This window comes from Antechinus flavipes, chromosome 3 (assembly GCF_016432865.1).
Source record: "Antechinus flavipes isolate AdamAnt ecotype Samford, QLD, Australia chromosome 3, AdamAnt_v2, whole genome shotgun sequence".
NCBI lineage: Eukaryota > Metazoa > Chordata > Mammalia > Dasyuromorphia > Dasyuridae > Antechinus > Antechinus flavipes.
In genome coordinates this window covers 617,816,404-617,839,012 of record NC_067400.1, presented here as the reverse complement: position 1 = coordinate 617,839,012, position 22,609 = coordinate 617,816,404, and the positions used below count along the sequence as shown (strand labels likewise).

Below are 22,609 nucleotides of genomic sequence, written 5' to 3'. Positions count from 1 at the left end.
TCCAATCAGTTTCAGCAGAAGTGACCCCTTTATCCTGCGTGTGAACTGTGAGTGACTTTGAGGGTCTTCCTTCTCCAGGCCTTTCCCCAGCAGTGACTCATATCTCATCTCTTCTCTTCTCTTCTTTACACAGATGGACCAGACAACATCGCATTTGTACCAAACTCCAAGAAAGGAGAGATTGAGATCAAATTCAATGACCCACTGATATTAGAGTGCCGTGTTGAGTCTTACCCACCTGCCCAGTATATATGGCAACTCAATGGCACCAAGATCCCTGACTTCTCTAATAATACCTATGTCATCAAAAATGTAACTTGGGAAAATTTGGGAAAGTATACATGTTTGGCACAGAACAAGGTGACCAAATTGTCAGTCTCTAAAAGCATCACAGTTAAGATGATTGGTAAGTGTTCTCTCTCTTCCTTCAGAGACAAAGTTTTGGGGGTTGGTCAAAAGTGGGGGCCAGGAGCAGGTGCTCAGGCTTATTAAGGAAGGCAGGCTATAAGGTTGAAAGAAGAGGGAAAATCAAAAATGTGTCCCATTGGTTGATGACTGGGAGGTATGTGGTGACATCTACTGAAATAGAGAAGTTGGCACAACATGGGGGAGAAATCATGAGTTCAGAGATTGTCTATATAGAGTTTGTTGAACATATAATATTCTGGTTAACTAGTTGTTTGTGAGACAGCACATAATGTGCCCCAGCCAGAAGAAAACCAAACTCTGAGGAACAAAAGTTGTTTCCTTCATCAATCAATAAGCAATTATTAAGAATATACAGAGTACCAAGCACTGCGAACAAGTGCTAGGCACTTCATGGTGGAGACTTCTCAAAAACACTAAAGGTTCCTTTTCTTTTCTCTGTCCATCACAGCACAGTCTATGGGAGGAAGTAGCTCCTCACTGTCTGGAGGGGTCATCACTGGCATTGTGATTGGAAGCTTAGCTGGAATAATTCTCATTACGACCCTCATCTATATTTACTTCAGAAAAACTGGAAGGTAAAATGATGCTTCCTCTAATTGCCTTTCCTTATAGTCTGTCTCTCTGAATGGGAGAAGGATATCAGCATGGTTTTCTGCACCTTGTACCCTCTTCTGGACCTGATCTAGCTCCCTTTCCCAAACTCCTACTTTTCAGTACAAATTGCTTTGTGTGAACTGTGCCTTCCCAGGTAATCACACCTACTTAGACTGTGCATGGTTTGCAAGGTCCCAAGCTGTGCTTTGCCAGGCATTCACACTTGCTTAGTCTGTGCATAGCTGGCAGGAATTCATGTCCTAAGTTCTCCATTCATTTCATCTTAAATAGTATTTATTAACTTGTACACTGACTAGGTATTATCAAAGGCCTTAATATTAGGAGGACTAAGAGTGCAAGGCCTAGTAATGGGGACTCTCCACACTCCCCTTCCTTTTCCACTACTTTGCTCCTGTTCTGACTGGGCACTTAAACCCTGTGTGACCCCAAGGAAATATCCCTATGTCACAATTTACTCATGTGTAGAGAGAGGGCTGGAGTAGCTGGCCTACTCCTTTCATCTCAATAGCTTTGTTTTTAAATCACTGCTCAAATGTCAATGGTTCTTATGCACTAAATGAATCATTTTGTGTTTTTGTTTTCACTTAGGAATGCCACGATCAGAGATATCATCCCCCAATGATCAATCAACTGAGGATGGCCTCTCCAGACATAAAAAAATCCTTCCAAGAATGATCATCTCAGTAGCCCAGCTTTTAGGACTTCTGGGTCACCTCCTTGCCATGATGAGTAAACAGAATCAAACATTGTACCAAAATGCCACATTCCTTGCCCTCCTTGAGCTTCTCTGTTCTCTCCCAGATTCAGAAATGAGTGAGATGTTAAGATCAGCTCCATCTATACTCAAACTCTAGAAGGCCAGCTCTTAGAACCAAAGATCTGAATTTTATTAAATCTTAGAACTTCAGACCATAGATGAGAGACTCTAGAATTTCTTCCCTGGCCATTTTCTCAGGTTTTTTCCCATTCCTGAAACTTCTTTTGCCTTCTCTTCACCTACTGGCCTTGGGTCTTCCATGGAGTGGATTTGCCTTCCTTAGACTCACAGGGCACAATAGTGACCAAGGTATGGGATTTGGAGAGATCAATTGAAACTTGATGTTAAGTCTGGAGAGCAATTTAGAACTATGCTCAAAAAGTTATCAAACTGTGCCTATTCTTTGATCCAGCAGTGTTTCTACTGGGCTTATATCCCAAAGAGATCTTAAAGAAGGGAAAGGGACCTGTATTGCAAGAATGTTTGTGGCAGCCCTCTTTGTAGTGGCCAGAGACTGGAAACTGAGTGGATGCCCATCAATTGGAGAATGGCTGAATAAATTGTAGTATATGAATATTATGGAATATTATTGTTTGGTAAGAAATGACCAACAGGATGATTTCAGAAAGGCCTGGAGAGACTTACATGAACTGATGCTGAGTAAAATGAGCAGGGCCAGGAGATCATTATGTACTTCAACAACAATACTATATGATGATCAATTCTGATGGACCTGGCCATCTTCAGCAATAAGATGAACCAAATCAGTTCCAATGGAGCAGTAATGAACTGAACCAGCTACACTCAGCGAAAGAACTCTGGAAGATGACAAGAACCATTTATTACATTGAATTCCCAATCCCTATATTTTTGCCTGTCTGCATTTTTTATTTCCTTTACAGGCTAATTGTATAATATTTCAGAGTCTGATTCTTTTTGTACAACAAAATAATGGTTTGGACATGTATACTTATTTTGTACTTAATTTATACTTTAATATATTTAACATGTATTGGTCATCCTGCCATCTAGGGGAGGGGATCAGGGGAAGGAGGGGAAAAATTGAAACAAAAGGTTTGGCAGTTGTCAATGCTGTAAAATTATCCATGCATATAACTTGTAAATAAAAGGCTATTTTAAAAAAGAGAGAGAGTGAAAACAATCAAAAGACTGGAAAAACAAACAAACAAAAAAAGAAACTTGATGTTAGGAAAACTTCCTAGAAATGAGATACCAAGTGTTCTTTCTCCAAGACTCCCATCTCTTCTCTCCAACACAACATTACTCTAATTCAAGGTATCATCAACTCAACTCTGAAACTCTATAATAGCTTCTTTATTGGTATCCTAAGCTCCAGGGATTCCCCTCCCCTCCACATAGCTGGCAAACATAGATCAGGGCACAGGTTTACTCAAGTCCTGTTTCTTCATAAAGAAGACTCAATGACTCTCTATTGCCAGGAAAAGAGAGTATAACTACCCTTTGTACATTTCTTTGAGTGTAGTTGTGACAAGCTGATAAGTTGTGATCAGCTTATAGTCTTAGATCTCTGCAAGAATGACAGCTAAAGGAACTTTCTCTGGTTATTAAAGACAGTTTGTCAAAAGGCAGAATTGAAATCTCCTCCTCTGACTTCCAAACCAATTCTTTATCCACTTGCTTCTTGGATGCCTCTTAATCCAGTGTTTCCAAATTTATTACATTTTCTTGTCCTTCCTGAACTCAAAGGTTCCATCTAATTAGCTTCTCTATTGTTTTAGGGACACGATCTTCCACTTGTGCTTCCTGGTTCTCTGTTCAGGTTATGTCCCATGACTGGAAGATGTTCTTTCCTCACTTCTCATGGAATCCCAACCCACTTTTCTACTTCATCTCAAGTACCAACCCCTAAATGAGCCTGCCCTATTCCTTCCTATTGCTCATGCTCTCTCTCTAGTCCTCCTTTTCTATATATTTGGTATCTGATTATCTTTGTCAATTGTTTCTTCCCAAAAGAGTTTTAGCTCTTTAACAGCAAAACAGTCTTATTCTTCATGATTCATCCCATAAATAAAGGAATGAATGAATAAGAAAATCATTCATACAATGAAAGAAACATATTCAAATCATATTCAGTCCTGTGGTAATAGCACTCTGCTGAATGAAGAATATACTAATATACGAAATATAGAAACCAAAGTGGTGGGGGTGGGGGGTCAAAATAGTGACTAAGGATGAACTTCTTGCTGATGGGACAGAGATAGGGCCATAATGGAAAGAAATAGAGACATGTTTGGAGGGGAAAAGGTCTCCTAGTCCCCATCCTCTATTTTGGGATGCCTGTGATATCTCTTATCTCTATCTCCACACATTGGATATCATCAGAGTGGATGTTTATGACAAGATCCCTGGAAGAAACGTGAAGCCTAAGTAAGACAGAAAGTCCCTAGGGATATTGTGGCAATCTTTCTGGGTCTCTTCATTAAGAAGTGTTCAGAAGCATCTCTTGGGAAGAAAGCAGAGACATTGAAGTTAATGGGGAAAAAACCAAGTAGGAGAGAAAGAAAGAAGCTGAATTTGGGGAAAAGGCTTCTAGAGACCCAGGGGCCCTCAGATGTCCAGAAAAGACTAAGAAGAATGAAAGGAGCCAGAGTTATGTGACTGAACTGTCAAAAGACAAGGCATTTGACATGAGTTTGGAGACATGCTCTGTTTCTCCTCAAGCACTTCAATATTTTGATCATCACCATATTTTCCTGTCTTCTTTATCCCTTAATTTACATAAAAATCCTTTTGGAACCTTCCACGTGCATTCCTCTTGAATTTGGGAATAGATGATCTACCATATCTGCATTGTAATTAGGAGTGATTCTCTGCATCAAAGAGCCCATAGTCTTAGGCTTCTGAAGTCCCATGGTGTAAAGGTCCCTCTACTCACCAAGAGTGTCTCAACTGAACTCTTACCATACCAGATCTTTGGATGTTTCTGGCACAGCTCTCTTTAGCTGTGTTCTTTACCCACAGGGCACCCGGGACACCAGATGTTGTTAAACACAGCAAGCATTTATTGCCATTGTCTCTCTATTCTCTTTCACCTTCATACAATTCTCTTTCCCAGTTCCCTCCCCCAGTTCCCTTCTTCCTGCTTTCCTCTGCCTTCTTATATATCCTCCCCATGGCATGGTTACAATTATTTATATTGGCCCCATTTGCGTTATTCCCCAACTAGATTGCCTTGATAAGTAAAAGGAGTTAATCATCAATTTCTGGGTAAACTCCTTCTTAGAGCTGCTTTTCTGTCTTTACTTAATGAGCATATCCTAGCCCTCTGGCCCCTCCATGCCATGTACCTAACAAATCCCTTTTCTTGTTTTGCGGGAACCGCTCACATCACAGGAAAGGGAAACCCCATTCACAGTACACAAGCATAGGGAAGGCTCATCCTCGTATGGAGCGCCATCATAACCAGGACTCCTGAGCGTCCTTAACCCAAACCCCGTGTCTGCTGTCTGTGATTCCCAACTCCTATGTGAGACAGTATCTTAATCAATTCTATGGCATGGACAGCAACCTGAGGACAGAGATGCCATTGTGCAAAGGCACTCACAAGAATCCTTCTTATCAATACATTGATGCATAACAATAGACATAGCAAGCGCATAAGCACTACAAAAAAAGATTAAACAAAGTGCTGTAAAACCAGGAAGGCAACCCAGACAGATGAAAATGCATCACATCATCAAGCAATAATTCCTTAAACACATTGGTGGTTAACAAAGCTCCGTGGAGGTGATCCTGTACATTCACCCAAGTATTATTAGGGACATACAAAGGTGTGACACATATAAGATGATAAGCAAAATGGCATGGTATTGATTACAAGCTTTGTAATACTAACTCATCCCCCAATCATTCTACTGCAATTTCAGGAGTCTTTTGTCCTCAACCCACCACCTGCACCACCAGTGGTCTTGGTATCATCCCCCAGGTCCATTGTGCCTGTTAATCGGCCAGGTGTTATGCTAGTGCCACAAAGTTATTCCACTTTCTTTGTGCTGTCGCCCCTGTGTTGAGACTCAATAAGAGATAACAGTCCCAGCAGAGATTGCAGTTCTCCTTTCCATCTCTGTTTCTGGTTCTGGGAACTTCTTCTTTGCGGCTTCTTCTGCCTCCTCTTCTTGTTCCATTCAATCTTGTTTATCTTCCCTGATGACGCAGATTCTTCTGGTCAGCACCCACTGCTTGCATCCATTTTCATCTGTAACAATAAGATCATACCCTGGACCCCATACCCTGACTGTCCCTGGACCTATCCAATTTGGTGTCTCAGTCATCCGTTTCAACTTAGGTACTGCTAGCTGCACAATGGCCCCCATTAGTTTGTTTGTAAAGTAACTCCCATATCTTGCATAATATCTCTTCCCCATAAAGATGTAGACAGGCCTGTGATAACCAGAGGACGAAACCTACCTTCTTATCATCTATTCTCCATGTTAACAGGTTGCAAGATAGAAAAGCTTACTGCTGACTACCTACTCCCTTAACTCCTACCCGGCCTTTATATATGGGCCAAGAAGGAGGCCATTCCTCTGCCCAGATCATTGACATCCGCTCTTGTATCTAACATACCCTCAAATTAGATTGTTAGCAGTGCCCCTGTATCTTAGATAGGTTGCACTAATGCTAACAGGGGTTCCGAATTGCTTAAAGAAATAGCTCGGGCTATTGGCTGCTAGATATCTATCCTAGCAGGCAATGCATGTGGGTTCGTTACAGAAACGATATTTTCTTCAGGATATAAAACAGTGGTATGAACTATTACCACAGAAGGGGCAGGCAAACCTACAATTAAACATTTATCCCCCCCTCTTTGGAACTTCTACCTCAATATCAATTGTTGAAAATGGGGGCAGGACTATTTCTGGGACTGTTATGCCTGCCAGGTATTTATTCTTGGCCTGAAGCTGCTAGAAGCTCCCTGGTACTCTCTCAAGGGGGTGAGATTTTTCCCGGGAATGGCCACTTTCTCCTGAGTTGAGACAGGAAATGCAGTCGGGGACCCCGCAGGGCCCCTGTGCCCATTTCCCACCTGTTGTTTCTTCCTACTTCTACAAAACTTAGCAATGTGCCTCACCTTCCCACATGCAAAACATGTAGGTCTATCTTCCATTGCCAGGGGCTTCTTATACTGTGCTTGCATGTGTCCCAACTTGCCACACTGGAAACATTCTTTGAATCTGCAACCTCCCTCTTATCCCCGCTGTTACCCCTTGAGCAATTACCCCGGCCATAGTTTCTAATTGCATCTTTCAATCACTTCCATTAAGGGTGCATCTTTAGGGAGAGATTGCATTAACTTCTTACAAGTCTTATTCATTCCCTCTCTTATCAACTGCTGGAAAATAACCTTCCCTGGTTCCCCAGGGCCAATGAACCGATTCACTGTAACTTTCAGCTGGGATGAATAATCTTGGATAGACTCATGTGACCCTTGCTTAATAGCTGACAGCTGCTGTTGTACTACTCCTTCCTTCTCAATCTTTCCCCACACTCTAATAGCACAGGCTCCTATATCAGCATAAGAAACATTGATATAAGTTATTTGATCATCAATGGAAGAATAAGAACCTGTTCCCATAAAAACATGGAAAGCATCCTCAGAATTAAGCAAATTATGGAGAAAAGCATAGATTTAAAATGAAAGTAAAGAATTATATATTCCGTTTAGTCAAAAAACCCATAATGGAGATGGTCCATATAATTAACACCTTGCTTCATGCATATTTTCACGAAGCTCTAATGTCAAGATTAAGGTTTGTCCACTAGCAAACTCGCTACTAAATAACAGGTGGGAAAGGTAAAAGAAAAAGGGACATTTGACCTATAATGAGCTTCCTTCCTTCCTTTACTCTTCAATAAAAAACCTATGAGGTCTAGAATGAGAACTCTAAAAATTCCTTGTACTTAAAGTTAAAAAAGTTGCAGGGGCAATGTTCTTAAAAATTCAGGGTCCTCTTTCTTTTAGGAGGCCATTTGCAAGCCCACCACTTCCCATGTCTTGTAATCAAATGCCATATGTTCCAACCAAGGGGAAGACGTCCAGAGCTTCTCTATAAATTGTCCACAAATCTCTACATGGATTTATATCCCCTGCCCTTTAACTAAGTTATAAATCTGGTGTGCTTAGACTTTGTTCTCTCTGGGTTTATGATGGGGACCCACTTAGATTACCCCATCTTACTAAACTCCTCCAACTTCTTGCAATTGTAAGGCTGTGAGGACTTTCTCCCAGGGACCCCTGTCCAGCAGAATGTCCCTGTTCAGGCCGCCAGTTGTAAGGGTCCCTCTACTCACCAAGAGTGTCTCAACTGAACTCTTACCATACCAGGTCTTCTGACGTCTCCGACACAGCTCTCTTTAGCTGTGTTCTTTCCCCATAGAGCACCCAGGACACCAGATGTTGTTAAACACAGCAAGCATTTATTGCCAATGTTTCTCTATTCTCTTTCACCTCCATACAGTTCTCTTTCCCTATTCCTCCTCAGTTCTCTTCTTCAATTCCCCTCAGTTCCCTCCTGCAATTCCCCTCAGTTTCCTCCTGCAATTCTCCAGTTCTCTTCTTCCTGCTTTCCTCTCCCTTCTTATATATCCTCCCCATGGCATGGTTGCAATGACTTATATCAACCCCATCTGGATTATTCCTCACCTAGTTGCCTTGATAAGTTACAGGAGTTAATCATCAATTTCTGGGTAAACACCTTCTTAGAGCTGTTTTTCTGTCTTTACTTAATGAGCATATCCTAGCCCTCTGGCCCTTCCATGCCATGTACCTAATACCATGGAACCAGGAATCATTAGCTCTCAACAACATGATCTCAAGGATGGACTGAATCATCTGATCTACCAGAGACAGAAATGGTTGATGGCTGTGGAATTGCCTATGATGTGTGAAGAAATCTAGTCCCAGAAGGACAATGGTAGCTGCAGGGAGTATAGCTGCTCATGCCACAAAGAAATGCCAGGATTGGACTCTAATGACATGGAGTTCTAATCATGGAATACTTCCCAAAGGAAAAAAAAGATTTTCACATTCAGGAGGTCAGTGCTACCCTTTAGCTTCAGTGACTCTTCCCGTAGATGTTTTACTGCCATTATCTTTGCTTCTTTTAAGTTTGCAGGTCTTTCAAGGAAGGTATATTTGTGGGAGAATCACATAAAATTTTTACTATTTGAAGAGATGTTTGAAGCAATGTTTTTACTATTCCTTCTCAGTAAATACCTTTGTTAACAATAATTGCCTTTCTGTCTGCTAATAGGAGTCTAGTGGTAAGAGCTCATGAGAATCAGTGCTAGCAATCCTTCAGCTTTGTCTCTGAAAAACAATAGTAATCATCTGCCTTCTGGAGCCCCCCATGTCAGGGATGGCAGTGGGAGTTGTCTGAGGTGTTACACAATCAGGCAGGTATCCTGAAGGGGTCAAGCATCAGTTTTCCAGTGCTCTGCTTTCCTTATAGGCCAACTCTCACAGATATACATTGTTACTGGAAAAACCATGACTTTGTCATCAAGATGATGACTTTGTTTTTTGATATGCCATACAGATTTGCCATAGCTTTTCTTCCAAGGGGAAGTATTTTTTAATTTAATGACTAAAGTCACTACCTGCAATGATCTTTGATTCTAAAAATATAATATTTAAAGTGCTTCTCTTTCTTATTTCTTTATTTACCTGACATTTTTCATTTCAAACTTTGTATACAAGTTAAATAAGCAAGGTGACAATATACAACTTTAAAACACTCATTTTACTCTCTTAAACCAATCAGTTGTTTCATACTGGGTCTAACTTGGATTGGTTCTTGACTCACATATAGGTTCCTCATTGACATTTAGAAATTCATTTAGAAAATCTGAATCTTCTCCTTATTGTAAACACTTTTTGATGAAAGGAGGGATAATCTGGTACTCCCATCCCTTTGAGGACTTGGAACAATTTATTGTGATCCATACTCAAAGGCTTAAATATCATCAATGAAACAAAAGGAAATGGTTTTCTGCAACTCCCTTGCTTTTTCAATAACCCCACAAATGTTGGCAATTTTACCTCTAGGTTTTCTGCCTCTTCAAAAACCAGCCTACTCTGCTAGTAATTCTCAGCTCATATGTTATTAAAGCCTAGTTTGCACAATATTAAGTACAGTTTTCCTGCTATGTGAAATAAGCACAATTATTTGTTGGCATTTCAGAGGAAGATAGCTCTACTTTGCTTCATTTCCAGCCCTGCATCTCAGTTGTGTGGAAACCTCTCAGAAGCCAAAGTTAAATGCCTCAGTGAGAACATTTGCAACTTGAACTTGCCATTCACACTCACATGGGTGAATTAGGCACCCTGGATAGGCTGTAATCTGTAATTTCCAATCAATGTGGAATCAGGGGAGGAAATTGCATTTCCAGTGAGAGAGTATAAAAGAACAACACTTCAAGTAGAGTTAACAGACCTTACTGAACCTGAAGGGATGACTTCAGCAAAACCAAGACTTATCTTTGTATATCTTAAACTTCTAGTATTCTTTCAGGGCTTTAAGCTTCTTGTCTGTCTCTGAGGTCTTTGGTTTGATGAAAGATCACCTCCTCCCCATCCTTAGGCCCTTCACCTGTAGCTTCTTTCATTCATGTTGTCTTGGCCCAGTCATGTCCAAAGGCCTTTCTTCCCTCACCTAGTTACTCTTTTTATAAGTCATTAAGAGGCTCTCAACCCTTTGCCCTTTCTCCTTGAATTTATTGCTGATTCTATCCCCCTGTCCTCCTTGTTACCACGTCATTGCTTTCATATCTTCCTAGTTGTCTATAATCACTGATTATTGTGTCATGTGTATCTAACCTATTTCACTGTTCCACCACTCTATTTCTTAGCCAGAATCAAAAGTTTTGATGACTGTTGCTTTATAATATAATTTTAGATCTGGAACAGTTAGGCACCATTCTTTGTATTTTTGTTTTCATTAATTCTCTTGATATTTTTGACTTTTTGTTCTTCCAGATGAATTTTGTTATTATTTTTTCTACTTCTATAGAATAATATTTTGGCAGTTTGATTGCTATAGAACTGAAAAAGTAGACAAATTCAGGGAGAATTGTCATTTTTATTATATTAGCTCAGTTTACCCATGAGCTATTGATATTTTCCCAATTATTTAGATTAGACATTCTTTGAGAAGTGTTTTGTATCCTGGGTTTGTCTTGGCAGGTAAAAGTCCAAATATTATATCTTATGTACAGTTATGATGCTGTGTTTTGTCAGTAAATATATAAAAAGGCTGATCATCATTTATTTTTATTTGCTTAAATAAGACAGTTTATTTTAAACATTCTTTTCTTTTAATTTTGAGTTCCAGATGCTCTCCCATCTTTTAACCTCTCCCCTTCTTATCCAGAAGACAAACATTACAAGATCAATTATACAGTACATATGAAATCTTATAAAACATATTTTTATATTAATAATTTTACAAAAATAAAGCTAGCGAGAAAATCACAATTTAAAATGCACTTTGTGTTTTTAAGTTCTCTCTCTGATGATGGATAGCACTTATGGAATGAGTCCTATGGGATTAACTTGGATCACTATATTGATCAGAGTAAACAAGTCTGTCGCATTGGTCATCATTACAACATTGATGTTACTGTGCACAGTAATCTCCAGTTCTACTCACTTCACTTTATATAGATTCATAAAAGTCTCATCATTTGTTATACTATAATAATATTCTATCACAATTCTATGTCTATGCTTCTTTAGTCATGCTGCAGTTCATGAACATTCTGTGTTATTTTGCATCCTGAAACTCTCCTAAAGCTGTTGCTTCAAGTAGGTTTTGGATCATTGTCTAGAATTCTTCAAGTATACTATTATATCATCTGCAAAGAGTGATTGTTTTATTTCCTTATTGCCTATTCTGATATTTAATTTCTTTTTCTTTTCTTATTGGTAAAGCCAATATTTCTAGTACAATTTTGAGTGTTAGTGTTGATAATGGGCTAATATAATGGATAATAATCCTTGTTTCACTCTGATCTTATTGGAAATGTGTCCCATTTCTTTCCATTACATTTCCATTCTTACTGATGGTTTTATATAAATTCTGTTTATCATTTTAAGGAAAACTCCCCTTATTCCTAAAATCTCTAGTGTTTTTAATAGGAATGGATGCTGTGCTTTGTCAAAAGCTTTTTCTGCATCTATTGAGGTTATCATATGATTTCTGTTAGTTTTGTTATTGATATGGTCAATTATGGCAATAGTTTTCCTTATATTGAGCCAGTCCTTCATTCCTGGCATAAATTCTTATCCTGCTAATAAATTGTTGTAATCTCTTTGCTAATCTTTTATTCAAAAATTTTGCATCAATATTCACTAGGGAGATTGAAAATTTTCTTTCTCTGTTTTGGCTCTTCTTGGTTTAGCTATCAGTACCATATTTGAGTCATAGAAGAAATTTGGTAGGATTCCTTCTTTACCTATTTTTCCAATAGTATTGGGATTAATTGTTCTTTATATCTTTGGTAGAATTTGCTTGTAAATCTATCTGACCCTGGAGATTTTTTTAAGGGAGTTCGTTAATGGCTTGTTCAATTTCTTTATCTAAAATGAGGCTGTTTAAGTAATTTGTGTTCTCATCTCTTAATCTGCATAATTTATATTTTTTGTAAATATTAATCCTTTTCAATTAGATTGTCAGATTTTCTGGCATACAATTGGGTAAAATAATTTCTACTTATTGCTGTATTTCTTTTTCATTCATGGCAAATTCACCCTTTTCATTTTTGGTACTGGTAATTTGTTTATTTTTCTTTCTTTTTTTTTTCATAATCAAATTATCCAAAGATTTACCTCTTTTGTTGTTTTTTTATGAAACCAACTATTAGTTTTATTCATTAGTTCAATAATTTTCTTAGTTTCAGTTTTATTAATCTTTCCTTTGAGTTTCAGAATTTCTAATTTCATATTTAATTGGGGGAGTTAATTTGTTCTTTTTTCTAGCTTTTTTTTAGTTATATCCCTAATTCAGTCATCTCCTCTTTCTCTATTTTATTCATTTAACTATTTAGAGATATAAAATTTTCTCTAGCAACTGCTTTGACTGCATCCCATAGGTTTTGGTATATTATTTCATTGTTGTCATCCTATTCCATGAAATTATCTATTGCTTTTATGATTTGTTGTTTGACCCACTCATTCTTTAGAATTGAATGCTTTCATTTCTAATTGGTTTTTAGTCTATCTCTCCCTGGCCCTTTGTCAAATATAATTTTAATTGCAATGTAGTCTGAAAAGGAAGCATTTACTATTCCTGTTTTTTTTGCATTTGATTGTGATGTTTTTATGCCCTAACACATGGACAATTTTCATGTAGGTGACATGAAAGATCTATTCCTTTCTGTCCCTATTAATTCTCTCCGAGGTATATCATATCTAAGTTTTCAGGATTTCATTAACCTCCTTCAGTAACTGTTAACAATGGTTTCTTGTTTCATTCTAAGTGGGGGAGGTTGAGGTCTTCACTTATATGCTTTTGCTGTCTATTTCTGTAATTAGCTTAACTTATTCTCTAAGAATCTGTATGCTCACTCACTTGGTGCATTTACATTTGGTACTAATACTATTTCATTGTCTATGGTACCCTTTAATAAGGTGTAGTTTTCTTCCTTGTTTTCTTAATTAAATCTTAAATCAGAATTGCTAACACTGTTTTTTTGTTTTGCTTTGTTTTGTTTTTTGCTTAACCTGATGTATAATAAATTCTAATCTACCCTTTTACCTGTAATGTTCTTCTCTAAAACATAAAGTTTTCTGGGAGCAGGTTTCTTGAGGGGTTCTGGAGGCAGCCTTAGTTTCAATTTGGAGTACTAATCACCTCAAATGCAGCCAGGTGTTAAAGTTCAAATCCTTTATTGTTTCCTTTTAATTCTTGTCTAATTTCCTGGGGCTTGATTAGCTTTAATAGAGGCCCATCTCTCTCCTTGGTTCCAAGAGCTCTTGCTGCTAGTTCTTTGTCTCTTCCAGCTTCAGCCTCTAGATTCCACTAAATCTCCAACCAGCACAAAGGTGGAAGTTGGAATGAATCTGACTCTGCCTCTAAGAGAGGGGGCTTGTGGGCTTCTGTGGGCTTGTGAGAGCTCCTTCTTATATATGTTCTCTTAAAGGTGTGAAAGGTGTGAACTCTAATAAGTACTAGAGAACTGTTAAGTACCATGCTAAGTTAGATAATTATTGTCACTATCAATTCCATTGACTTAGCACTTTGTAAGAATTCTGACATTTACAATTATTCTGTATGTATCTCTCTATTTCAAATGTATTTCTTGTAAACAAGATATAGAAGGATTATGTTTCTAAATCCACTCTGCTATTTACTTCTGTTTTATGAGAGTTCATTCCATTCACATTCACAATTATGATTACCATCTCTGCATTTCCCTTCGTCCTATTTTTTCCCCTGTATATGCTTTTTAGTGTTTATTTTTTTTTAATTCTCAGTTCCAAATTCTCTTCTTTCCTTTCTTCCCTTCCAGTCCTTGAGAAGAAAAGAAATTTGATACATGTCATACATAACATAAAAGATAAAGTAAAGAATAGACTGGAAAAATGAGCAAATGACAAAAGGGAAAACTGCATGTTTAATCAAAAATATCCAAAGCTGAAATGGTAAAACTCAGACATATGGGAATCAATACTTAGATAATTGTGGCAAACAAATTTGTCCAGATGAAGGGTGGAGGGTAAGCAATGGAGCGGGCAGTGATCAAGTTTTCAGTGTTAGATATGGTTAGCAGAGAAATTGATAAAAAATAAGTTCCTTAGGCAAGCAGGAAGAAGGTTCTGATAATGGCCATAAAGGTAATCTAGTTAGAAATCCAAGTTATGTCAAGATCTTAAGGTAAAATTATCCTTATAAAACAACTTATGACCCATGGCTTTGCTGCTATCTTCCTTTGGGTGAGCCCACCCTGGCACTCTGCCTGGTGGTATCTTTCTCCCACTCTATGCTGTGTGGTACCTGGGCTAATTCCACTATGCTTCCCAATCCCACTTCTCCTCTATACAGCTAACTAACTCTTTAAGGGTGCTAAGAACTTTCCAGGATCTAGCCTGCCAACTAAGGGTATGCCCCAACCTCATGGCCAGCTCTCTTTCTACTGGGTAATTGAAAGTTTCCCTGTGGAACTTGTCTTTTACATGCTCTCCTAATGTGAAGTAGACTTCACATTTGCCATTCCCAGTATCTATTGCATTCCTTCCTTTTGTTTGTAACTTATTTCCCTAAATAAATCTAACTTTTCTCAAAGAGAATGGCCATTGTAAATTCTTCATGTGATCACACCCCAATTTTTTGTGCCAAACCCCCATATCATAGACCACTTGTGGGATTTTGATTATTGGCAGGCTGGGCATGCTAAAAACCAAGCAAATTTAAGAGTTGTTATCCTTTTTACAGATTTGTGACATCACCAGAAGTTATTTTTCCTCATTTTGTAGAAGGAAAATTAGATTGAGGGAGATCAACGGATTTTTTCAGCATCATAGGACTGGCAAATATGATCCTAAGGACCAGAGAGCCTCAGTACTTTGAGTCAGGGGCTGAAGATCAGTACATTGTGGAAAATGGATTGTGTTTATTTCACCCTCTATTTCCTGTTATTGCAATTCTTTCCCTTTCTGCATGATGCTGCTATGTCAGTGTTTAATGTTACCTCCCTTTATTACAATTACAAAAGAAAATTCTTGAGGCTCTGAATATTTCCAGGAACTCATTTTTTCCTCTACTCTTAGAAAACCTGCATTTATGAATATAGCAAACATTGATTAGCTAACTGATAAAGAAGAAACAGTTTTCTCTTGTCCCCTGTCAATGCCTGTGCTAAAGATACATCTTTCCTTTTTCTTGTCTAAAGAGATAACAATTTTCTGCATCCCAGCCCTATTAGATCTTACCCAAAATTATTTTGCTATTTTTCTTTGTCAAATGCCTCAGGAAGAGAGAATACATATCGTATATGTATGTTTATGTATGTAAACACATACATGTATGATATACACATGTATGTGTGAGTTATAGAATTGTGACCCCCGCCTGGAGACCCCATCACTGTTAGGGTATCTCTCACTCCTCATTTCTCACCCCTCAACATAAGAAAGGGAAAAAGTAAAGTATAAAGTATATTTTCTAGATTTTCCCAAGTCATGTTGAGGTAGATGACACCCTTCTACAGAAACCAGAGTTCTGTGAGAAGAATTTAAGATTCTGGGGATGTGGAATGCAGGGATCCATCTGGAGAAAACCTGAGGCTAACTCTGGGGCATGGGGTAAAGGTTTAGAACAGCCTGCCATTCTGTGGAGAGGCTGGATAGGACATACCATCTCAAGGAGCAAGTCTGGACATTCCTCTCCAAGGGAGAGAAGTCCAGAGGCTGTTTTTATCTCTTGGAAGTTTAACTTAGAAGAAAAATTTAACTTACTTTGCATCAAGATGCCCCACAGGCAAACAGAAATACACCACAAAGACATAAAACAAGCACTTTTTAAGTGCTAAACGGCCCGATATTTTCTTTTGTAATTTAGCTGATTGAAAGAGAAGCATAGAAGATCACACTCACACACATACACACACACACACACACACAAACACACACACACACACACACACACACACACACACTGCTTTTAAATTCTTCTTTTTCTCTAGTACAGAGTTGTTCCTTAAAAGAGTGTCTTATCTTTCAGAGCTCCACATTTTTAACTCCTTCTCCCCTAGTTTCTTATAAGTATCCCTATGCAGATCCTTTCTGCACTCTGGTGTGGAAATCTTTCAAACTGTGATCACAGACAACTCTAACATTTACTCAACCCTAGATTTCCTGACATCCTTTTCCTTTGAACTAACTAATTTGAGGAATATCCACAGGCATGCTCTTGTTACCCTTTATTTCCTGATGCTAGTAAATTTCCCATCTTACATATTTGAGAATTCAGGCCCACATAAGATTACCAAACCACCAAAGACAATACTAGATAGTCCTTATCCTTTGGCCTTATCTTTGGCCTTTGCACAGAGTTGCCTGTTTACCATGCAACTTACTTTTTTCGATCCCCCCAGAAACTGGGTGAAAAGGTCAAGGGGGAGGGCATTTTTGTTCTATTTAATCTTGTGTTTTGCAGTTTATGATTTGCACTCCTTTAACTGATGCTTAATTGATTGGGAGATGCCCTTTTTCCGGAGGTCATAATAAACTCCTGTTAGTTTTTTCTTGCTTTGAGAGTTTCTAATTATTTTGGGGGTCACTGTCTCACACATAACTCACCAACATGATCCTATGGTTGAATAGTCTATGAGTGGGAAACACTGGTGACAATGCATTAGACCATTGAAATCAAAAGGATACATCTTCTCACGCTTAATCTGTAGTGACAAGTTTTCTTCATGACAGTTACCACAAAACACAACATAGAAACCAGCCCACAAGAAAGTAGCATTAACATGATGCAGAATAAGCCACAGGACCACAACCCTCGATAAATCTTTCCCCCAACATGGCTCCTGTGAAATTCCACTTCTTTGTTGTCCTCGGTCAAACCTATGCTAGCTATTATATCATTATCAAGAATTAATGCTCCCTTAAGAGGGCTTTTCTGTATGTATTCTGGGAACCACCACCTGCACAGTTCCATCAAGGAGTTAGAATTTCCTCATATAAGCAAACTCCTCCTATAACCTGAAAATGTACATATCTTGTGATATAATCAGCACCATTAGCACTATAAAAATCCTAGTCTTACTTTGCTGGGCTGCTGATTCCAAGAACTTAGCCTATCCACTGAGGGCTTAATATCCCATTAAAGGCCTGTGCTTGGCTTGGAGACTATCTGGGGCTGAATCTTTTCAGAGGAGACATCACCACATGTACCTGATACCAACAGCAAGGTTCTCTATCTTCCTCTGCTTTGCTAGGAGGAGGAAAAGCTGGCAAGACACTCCCCCAAGACAATGGCTCCTCAGCTTTGAGGCTCTGCTAGTGTAAGTGTTTAAGGGAGGTCCCTACTCCCTGGCCATCTGGGCAGAGGCTCTTAAGAGGTGTTCAGTCAAGTAAGGAATAGGAGGACTTTAGGTGCTCTGTGTTACAGTAGCATTCAGGGGTCACTATGGAATTCTCTCCCTACACAAACACACACACACATGCGCGCGCACACACACACACACACACACACACACACACACACACCGTCCTCTTCCCTCTCTCTGATCTAAAAAGCTAAAAAAGGGTCTCTTGTTATTCCCTGATGTTTCCAGTGAGCCAAGGTCACTTTCCCACAGGTTATATTCAAATTCTCCTTTAGAGAGGTTCAGGTGCCCTACTGGAGATCAGCTGCTGTCCTTAGAAATAATCTAGAGGGGCCTGATGTGGAAGAGAGTTTCCATCTACCTCTATCTGGATTAGTACTGGGTAGATGATGGGAGACAGAGCCTTTTGTATTTTGCTAATGCCTCCTGGAGAACACAAGTCCCAGTATGACTAAGGCATTCTCATTCATCACTAATCACAACTGCACAGATGTTAGCTCTAATTCTCATCCACGAAAGATTGGGGTTGGTTCTATGCCTGCCTGAGATTTCCAGTTGTGTTCTGGAGCCAGCCCAGGAGTTCTGTTCAGTACAGGACACTAAGGTGATCCAGGTCCATCTTGCAGCAGCACCAAGCAGGGAATCCAGTGTAACAGAGAGGAATAATTTCTGGCACACCTACAGAATCAACCACAGCCCCAGAGATGGGTTCTTGGGTCCCCTGCTGCACTTACAATTCATTATCAAATGAATGTGTGTATGAAGCATCACAAATTTTATAGTTTTATATAAAGAGTAGATATTGTTAGCTATTATTACAAAAAAATCCCAAAATCCATGAGTGAATTCAAGAGTAATTAAGTGTTTCTAAAACAGTTACATTTCTATGAGCTGCAGCACAAGTTAATGGCAGTGTCCTCATCAGAGATATTTTCTTCCTCCCATGAACTCATATTGGGGTTGGGGAAGGCAGCAGTCATCACTGGCCCTCATCCATTTTGTTTGCCCTAAACTCTCCTGGTGAGAGGAAGGACATCAAGGCAGGCAGCAACCTACTGCAGTCAACCGCTCTCAGTACCAACGGCCATGATCCCCAAACTATCTTTCATCACCTTCTCTTCTGGTACTTCTCTGTGGTTTCTTTCCTTCAAAGATTTATTATTCTGCCAGTATCTCCAATTCCTCATTTTTATATACTCCACATTAGCAAGTATTTGCAAAATCTTCCAGGGCCATTAATTTGGACCTTCATCATTTCTCACCTAGGATATTTGATTAGTCTCCTAATTGGTCTCTCCAACTCAATTCTTCCACTTTCTAGTCCTCTCACATATCCCCAAATCAGAAAGCTATTTCTAAAGTACATCTAAATGGGTCACCACCTCCCACTCAGAAAGATCTTGAGCTTTCCTTATTAGCTTTGGAATCCAGGATAAATCCCCTTCTAAATCAATCTCAAGTTTTTCACAGCCTTACTCTTTTCTAGGCTCTTTTCTCATGAAGAATAATAAAAGTAGCAAATGTTTGCTTAGCATTTAAAGGTTTGCAAAATATTGAGTATATATGACCTTATATCATCTCCAGCTGACTGCATCAGTCTGTCCTGTTAACAAAGAACTCTGAGCCCTTTCAATTCAACCACCCTCTCCTGACGAAAATGTTCTCTTTCCTCAGGTTTGCCCAAGTGTCATTACAGGCTGATCTGAAGCCCTCTTCCACATCAGTCACTCCCAGGCCTCTCTGCTTCCTGCCTTACCATCCAAAGTTACACTGTGACTGCTTTGAATGAATTTTCGATACAAACATACAAATGTAGGCAGATGAGGGCGTTCAGTTTCTATAAGCAGAGAAAGTCTTTAGCATAACTTTGTGGGAGATGTTATCTCAGAAAGACAACATTTGTTTCCCCTCACCTAGTAGAGACACAATTTCTGAATAGGATTTTCCACAGTCTGAATTTCTCAGTGTCTAAATAAAATGTTTGTATAAGCTGATTTTAAAATCTCTTAACTATCTCCCTTATTCCATGATCCTATCAAATGTCTTGAAGACCTCAATTGAAGTGAAATGTTGAAAGGAATCTTGGTTGAAAGGAATGCCCTGGTCAAGTAGGCAAATTCAGGAAATCAAACAAAATGAATTCTTTTTTTTCTTTTAAAACTAGCATGTCTTTTACATTTTAAAGAATGTTTTTATTTTATGTTTCTCAATTAAATGTCAAAAATCATTGCTAACATTCATTTTTTTTTATAATTTTAGAGTTCCAAATTCTTTTTTCTCCCCCCTTTCCTGGCCCTTTCTTGAAAAAGCAAGTATTTTGTTACAGACCATACATGTGAAACTATATACGAATGTATTTCCATATTAGCCATGTTGCAAAAAAGAATACAGGAAAGAAAAAAAAAAGTTTTAAAAATATTTTTACAAGTGTGCTACAATCTATATTCATATTCCATCATTTTTTTCCTCTAGTTAATAATTTTTCATAAAAAGTGATTTAGAATTGTCTTGTATCTTATTGGTGAGAATCTCAATCATATACCACCTCTTGTTCAACTATTCCTCAACTGATGGGAAGCCCCTCCATTTCCTATATTTGTCACATTCAAAAAAAGCTGTCATAATTTTTTTTTAATACATGCAGATCCTTTTCTTATAACAAAACAAAACTCTTACTTTGGCAGACAGAAATAATGGTAGTATTTCTAGGTCAAAGTGTATACAATTTTTTAGCACTAAGACATAGCACCAAGTTTTTCTCAAAAATGGTTGTATCAGTTCACAACTCTATTAAGACTGCATTAGTGTGTCAACTTTTCCACATTCCCTCCAACATTTGTCATTTCCCATTTCTGTCTTATTAGGTAATCTGATCAGAGTGGGATGGTGCCTCCGAATTGTTTTAATTTGCAATTTGCCTAATCAATAGTGATTTGGAGCATTTTTTAAGATTAAAATTCATTTGCTATAGTTTGTATTATATATTTATAAACTATTGTTTTATATATATATGAAAAATGCATTTTAGTCAAATGACTAAAATGCAATTATTTCTTATTTTGATAAATGTTGTCATATCCTTTGACCATTCACCAATTGAGAAATAACTTATATTCTAACTTTAATTGAGTTTTCTATATATTTGTGAAATGAGAACTTTATCAGAGAAACTTGGGGTACAATCCTACTCTCCCAGTTTCCTGCTTTTCTTTTAATCTTGGTTGCATTAGTTTTGTTTGTTCAATACTTTTTTTTTTAAATAGCTTTTTATTTAGAAGTTATATGCATGGGTAATTTTATAGCACTGACAATCTCCAAACCTTTTGTTCCAATTTTTCCCCTACTTCCCCCCACCACCTCCCCAGATGGCAGGTTGACCAATACATGTTAAATATGTTAAAGTATAAATTAAATACAAAGTAAGTATACATATCCAAACAGTTATTTTGCTGTACAAAAAGAATCAGACTCTGAAATAGTGTATAATTAGCCTGTGGATGAAATAAAAAATGCAGGCAGACAAAAATAGAGGATTGGGAATTCTATGTAATAGTTCTTAGTCATCTCTCAGAGTTTTTTCACTGGGTGTAGCTGGTTCAATTCATTCCTGCTCCATTGGAACTGATTTAGTTCATCTCATTGCTGACGGTGGCCAGGTCCATCAGAATTGATCATCAAATAGTATTGTTGTTCATGTGTATAATGATCTCCTGATCCTGCTCATTTCACTCAACATCAGTTCATATAAGTCTTTCCAGGCCTTTCTGAAATCATCCTGCTGGTCATTTCTTACAGAACAATAATTTCCATAACATTCATATACCACAATTTATTTAGCCATTCTCCAATTGATGGACATCCACTCAGTTTCCAGTTTCTGACTACTACAAAGAGGGCTTTGTGCAACACTCTTTAACTTTAATGTAATAAAAATTATTCATTTCACATCTCTTTGTTTAAAAGTTCTTCTCCAATAACCTATTTGCCAAAAATCTGGTTCTTTGTTTATGGTTTTTAATACATGCAGTTTCTAGTAATCAAAGGTGCCGTATTTATCTGACCAAACTTGTTTTCCACAATGACTAAGTAACAATTCCATTCTGAAATGAGATATATGATTTGAGTTTTGTTTATTCTTGGTTAAACAAACAGCTTGTTTCAAGTGAGAATCAACAGCATATTTTCTATGTCCTGATCCGACACAGATACTTGTAAGCCTTTGTCTTGTGCCAACCTAGTGTTAGACAGGACAATCCACTCACTACTGCCTCTGTTCTGTATGTGAACCATTCCTTTTCTTCATGCAAAAATGAGAAAAATGTGTGACCTATTTCTTGTTATTTTTCTTCAGTTTGGGAAGTTTAATTCTCTGATCCTTTTACTTCTAGAAGAAGAGAGAGTCCTCTCCAATCTGCTATGGAACAAAGTAGTTATCAGGTTAGATGGTGAGGTCCCTAGTGATAGCCATGCCAGAGAGTGATCCTTTCATGGTTACTGAGATTGGCAAGGGTTGGGGAGGGGAAGGGGGGAGGGTTAATATATGTAAATCCAATATAGGCATAAGTATTTATACAATTATTTTGCTGCATTAAAAAAAAAATCAAAAAGGAAAGAAAAACAAGGAAGAAAATAAATTAAAGCAAACAACAACAAAAAAAAAAAGAAGTAAAAATGCTATGTTGTGATCCACATTCAGTTCCTACAGTCCTC

The 22,609-nt window shown here is 38.1% G+C and overlaps 1 protein-coding gene and 1 long non-coding RNA gene across 3 annotated transcripts in view; one reads left to right on the top strand and one right to left on the bottom strand.

Annotated features, from left to right (window-relative positions):
• LOC127557569 (carcinoembryonic antigen-related cell adhesion molecule 3-like) overlaps positions 1 to 22,609 on the top strand; it is a 272,771-nt gene that overhangs the window by 101,162 nt on the left and 149,000 nt on the right. The window lies entirely within an intron of this gene.
• LOC127556373 (uncharacterized) lies at positions 4,823 to 8,441 on the bottom strand. Of its 2 annotated transcripts, none has more exons than XR_007952446.1 (2): positions 8,135 to 8,441; positions 4,823 to 6,038 (listed from the first exon to the last, which is right to left on the bottom strand). It is a non-coding gene; the product is annotated as an uncharacterized LOC127556373 (long non-coding RNA). The 2 variants fall into 2 exon arrangements; XR_007952447.1 differs by having other exon boundaries at positions 8,161 to 8,441.